Here is a 5,713-nt window from a genome sequence, read left to right as displayed (position 1 = left end):
AGGGAGGGAGGGAGGGAGGAAGGAAGGAAGGAAGGAAGGAAGGAAGGAAGGAAGGAAGGAAGGAAGGAAGGAAGGGAGACACAGGGCATGTGGTGTGCACCTTTAATCTTAGTCCTTGGGAGGCAGGGGCAGGTGGATCTCTAGGAGATCGAGGCCACCCTGGTTCACGTCGTGACATCGAGGCAGGCTGTGACTAGGGAGACCCTGTCTGAAAACAATCAAGAACAAAAAAGAAAGGAAAAGAAAAGAAAAGAATAGAGGGCATGAAGTGGGGCGGGGCAGGTAGTTGTGGAGGTGGAGAAGAGGGAGAGGGTCTGTGATCAAAATATATTGTATGAAATTCTCAAAAAATCAATAAAATGTATACATATACAAATTATACATATACATGTAAGTTCAAGTGCCGAGACCGCAGAGGCACAAAGGGAAGCTGTGAACTGAAGCTGTCAAAGTGAACCAGAGAAGAAAGATCCCTGGTATTCTTGAATCTTGCCTTTGCTCTGGGAAACTCCTGGCCTATGCTGAATAAAGGTGGTCCCCGTGCAGCCAAGTCTGTGGTTCCACTGTGTTTTCCATGATGAACAGCCAGTGCACACTTCTGAGTAGCCCAGTTCTGCCTGCAGCAGATTGCAGCAGGAGGAAGAGTTGCATTTCCCCATGGGCAACAGTACTTCTTGTGCCTTGGGGTCTGCGGATCTAAGAACACAATGAATGTGGGGGCACAAACCACTTTTGACCACTTTTATCTCATGACCACTCCTGGAAGCCAGGGCCGGGCTGTCAACAGGCAGAGGAGGAGAACAGAACATTTACTAGAACACCAGAAGTTCAAGGTAGAAAGTGACACATATACAGAACAAGTAAACCCACAAAATGTTCCCTTTGTGATGTTTAGTCCTGCACGCTAGCCAGGCATCAAGGCTACATTAAAAACATGAGCATCCTGATCTTGGAACTTTGAAGATAGGAATCGCCCATCCCAAAGCAGACATTGCCCACAGAAGCTGAGAAGGAAGCCAAACGTGGTGAATGATTAGCAGAATGGCCAGACAGCTCCAGAGTCTGGGGACGCAAAGTGCACAGGAAATTGCTTTGAGGGGAAAACAGCTTGACCATGGAAGCCCATGTAGGTTTTTCATTCCCCTCAGACCTGCCTCCCTCATCTGTGGATCCCCACATGTCTGAGGGCTACCAGGAATATCCAATGCCATTTGTCTGGCAACATTTGGAGCTAGAATGGGCTCTGGAAAGACAGTCTTGTAAAATTCATTTAAGATGAGTCTATTAACTGTAGTGACACACTCCTGTCCTCAGAGCCTAAAAGTGTAGTACACACACACACACACACACACTTCATAAAAGGTCACTAACAACAAATTCTTTTTTTCTTTTCTTCTTTTTGAAGCAGGGTCTCCCTGTAGCCCCAGCTGTCCTGGATCTCACTATGTAGACCAGGCTGGCCTTGAACTCACAGAGATTGACCTGCCTCTGCCTCCCAAGTGCTGGGACTACAGGCGTGCGCCACCACGCCCGGCAACAACAAATTCTTCAGAATTAGAGACTATTAAACTGGGTGTGGTGACTCAAGTTTTAATCCCAGTACTATGTCATAAGTTTGAGGCCAACTTGGGCTACATTTACACAGTAAGTTCTAGGCCAGAATAGGCTACAGTCTGAGATCCTGCCTCAAAAGAAGAAACAAGTAAGGATAGAAGGAAGGAAAGAAGGGAGAGAGGGAGGGAGGGAGGGAGGGAAGGAAGGAATTAAAGGATGTCATGAGTACTCCATAGGATGCATTTTTTCTTATCTAAAATTTAATAATGAATTTTATACTTTATATAAATGCAGTTTTTCATCCACTATATAAGGTGATTTTGAGGGTTGACTTTGTTGAAGGACTTGATTATGGGTTCTCTCTTTCTGAATACTTATATTGTGGTTCTCCCTTAACTTTTACAGATGTAGGTTAGGCCAAAGTAATTTTTCCCTGCAAGAATCTTGTCACATTTCAGTTCCTTCCAGCCCCAGCTGGCCTGCATTCTCTGTGTCATTTATCACGCTGCTGCAGCTCTGTTGCAGTACAATGCTGAAGCTGTGCTTGGCTTTCTGCTTATCTTCTCTGTGATCATGCTTTTAGCTGAACCGAACAGTAACTGAAGAAGCATTTTAAAGTATTTCCCTGGCAAGAGTTATTCATGGGAGAGGTACAAGGTTAGTCAGAATCATCACTAGATATGCATTCAAAACTGACAATGACTAGGGGAGGTTTTAGTGTAAGGTTCTTTCAGAAGCATCTTTTAGTCTGTTTTACTGTAGTTACTTATGTTGCCTCCTCTTCCTCCTCCTCTTCCTCCTTTATCAGTATTTGTGACTCATTTTGTTTCATTGAGAAATAGTTCCAGGGTAAGCAGATGGGCTGTGTAGTCAAGGCTTAGTTAGGGATTCATAGTTGGCATTTTGATGAGCAATCAATACAAGCTCAGAATCTAAGCCTGTTTTTCTTAGTTCAAATAAAGGTATGAGGGATATTTTGTTTATTGTTCTAGGACCTTCTCTATTCTCATTCCTACCTCTGAGTCTTGAGACAATGAAGACCTTCACTCTGTGCTTCTGGATGAGTTCCTTAATAAGAGAATGGGAAGAAGGCTGGTAAGCAGGAAGGGAGTGCGTCTGATCCTGCCCTGGATCTTTCTCTGCTAGTTCTTGGCAGGTTGGTTGTTCATGTACAGAAGACCATAGCTCCAGCAGGAGGCCAACTCCTGTAACTAAAGCTACACACTTCCCTGGACCTCTGGTCCAAGTAGTTAATAAGGCTTCATTGTTGCTAACCCTTGAGTGTCTTCAGCATTCTGGCCAGCATTGCTTTAAATGCTTCTTTAGTTACATATTTAATAATTTTGCCCCGTTGGAGTGTGAAATTCTGTGAATGATATAGTCGTTGATAGTAAGTGTGGCTTCAGGGGTGACCAAGATGGAATTCTGGGACAAGCTCCCTCACATACTTGAGAAATACATGTATAAGCTTCCCAGAGAAAAATGAGACATTTGCTATTTAGTACACAGTGGCATTGTCATTACTGCCAAAATGCATCGCTTGAAAATTCCAAATGGGAGGACAGTGTTGAGAAAGGAAACTACTTGGTCAAAATGATGATTTGGTACTAATGGTGATCATAAGCATTTGGGATCAGCTGACTCCTTTTGGTGCCTGACAGTTGTGCTATCTAATGTCGTAGGTACTAATTAGGTGTGTCTACAGCATTAAAATTAATTAAAATAAAATTTATGAGGGAGGGGATGAACTACAGCAAAGTATAACATATAAATATGAAAATGTCATAATGAAACCCATTACTTTGTTTGCTAATCTAAAATTTTTATTTAGAGTGGTGAGATGGGTCAGTGGGTAAAAGAGCTCCCTGTGCAAACCTGATGACCTGAGCTCAATCCCCTGAACCCACAGGAGAAACAAGAACTGACTCCTGAAGTTGTCCTCTGACCTCCACACATACACACAAATAAATAATAATTTTAATTAATTAAAATATTAAATAAAACGTTAAATTCAGTTAATTTAGTGGCATTCAAGTGTTCAGCAGCCGCATGTGGTTAGTGGGCACCACGTTATAGCACAGCCTAGATATGGAGCATCTTCACCGTTGGAGAATGCCATCTAAGAGTACAGAGAATGAGGAAATCAAGGACATGAAGGCCTTAAATACACAGTCCCAAAGGTGAAAACCATTCACATCACTGTTGTCAACACTGGTCAGCACTGACCAATGAGATCTTATCATTATTTTGGTATATTGATTGCCTCTCCTACCTCAGACCAGTCTTGTACGACCTCTTATGAGCTGTGCTGAAAGTCATGGTTGTTATGGACCCTGGAGGCAACCAGTGGGGTGTGAGTGGCTTCTATGAGTGGGAGTGGGAGAGGTGTCATTCTCCCAGCTGTTGAGGGGTTCACCTGGAGGCAGGCTTTCTCAGGTGGGAGAGTGTTGTCAATCAGAAAGAGAGGGCCTGGGCAATTGGGGAGTTCAAAGTTCCCAACCTTATCTGTTCTCCCCGTCTATGCTTCTCAGAGTCCCCTTTCTTTTCCCACCAACACCCTTGCCTTAGCATTAGATCAGCAGAGTTAAACACTTAATTGGTTCTGCTGTATACCACCCATAAAACATCACATGAGTCTTTACCATATCTGCCCTACAACTCCAAGAAGGGAGGGATTCCTTTGACTGTGTACAGTGAAACTTAGGAGTTAATAGAGCCACATTTACCAACATGAGATCATTTTCCTGAGATTCTGGACTTAATGTGTTGACTTAAGTGCCTAAGAGTGGTACAAGTCATCTGATGGGCGGGCCAGTTAAAACTGGAGCTCAATAGTCATCTAGATTCAGTCAAACTGACATCAGAATTACCCTGGTAACTTTTGTCAACTGAACGTTTCTGTGATGATGGGAAATTTTCAAGTATTTATATTGTTCAGTATCTTCTGCCTATAGTAGTTATTGAGTGGCTAGTACAACTTAGGTAACTGAGTTTTACATTTTATTTCATCTTAATGAATTTGCTTAGCACATGTATCTAGTGGCTACTGGGTGGATAGTGACAGTCTAGTTTAAGGAATAGGAAGACCCAGGAGAAAGGCAATGTGGGAATGAACCATGGAATAAACTGCCCACCCCCTACCTCCCGCCCAATCATAGTATTTTGTTTTGTTCTGTACCCACTGTGGTTACAACCTACAGGTTTTGCTATATGGAGCTATTAGTTTCACTTTGGGGTAGCTTTTCCATTTTGGTTTGTATTTTTCTCTCTAACCTAAAAACTATCTAGAAGAACGTCTTTTTATTTATTTTACACTTATATATTGTGTGTGCATGCACAGAGATCAGAGGACAACCTGTGGGAGTTGGTTCTCTCCTCCCATCGTGTGAATTCGGAGGATCAAACTCAGATCATCAGGCTTGGTGGCAAATGCCTTTACCCACTGAGCCATCTTACTGGTCCTAGAAGACTGTCAAAATAAGTTGTAGCTTCTCATTTTCTATTATTTTTATACTGATACTATTTCTATGGTTTTTGAAATTGTATATATTACTTTTCTTTATATCTGTTGCTTTAGCGGTATTTAAATCATCTGGAGTTATTTATTTATTATTTATTTAATTATTTATTTATTTATTTATTTATTTATTTATTGGTCTTTTTGAGACAGGGTCTCCCTGTAGCCTCAGCTGGCCTGGAACTTGCTACATAGACCAGGCTGGCCCAGGTCTCACAGAGATCTGCCTACCTCTGCCTTCCAAGTGTTGAGATTAAAGGCGTGTGCTGCCACCCTTTCTGGAATCATTTTAACTTTACTTGATATGATTAAGTCTAGGATGACTATGCTATGCTCTTTAACTATGGCTCTGAGGTATTCCCTTCTCTTTTTATTTCTATTATTTTTTATTTTACGCTTATTTGCAAGTGTTCTTAAATATAATGCCACATTGTCAATATCTTAAGGTTTATAAATGTCATAGTTTTCTAAAGTGAACATAATGGAAAAAACACAATGTCTTCACCCACTTAATTGTTACCATTCTTTTTTTTTAGGTCTTTTTGAGACTGTGTCTCCCTGTAGCCTCAGCTGGCCTGGAACTTGCTACATAGACCAGGCTGGCCTTGAACTCACAGAGATCCACCTGCCTCTGCTTCTCTA

This window comes from Nannospalax galili, unplaced genomic scaffold (genome assembly GCF_000622305.1).
Source record: "Nannospalax galili isolate Female #2095 unplaced genomic scaffold, S.galili_v1.0 scaffold1899, whole genome shotgun sequence".
NCBI classification, from domain to species: domain Eukaryota; kingdom Metazoa; phylum Chordata; class Mammalia; order Rodentia; family Spalacidae; genus Nannospalax; species Nannospalax galili.
The sequence above is the reverse complement of the archived record's forward strand: the minus strand, read 5'-3'. Positions refer to the sequence as shown.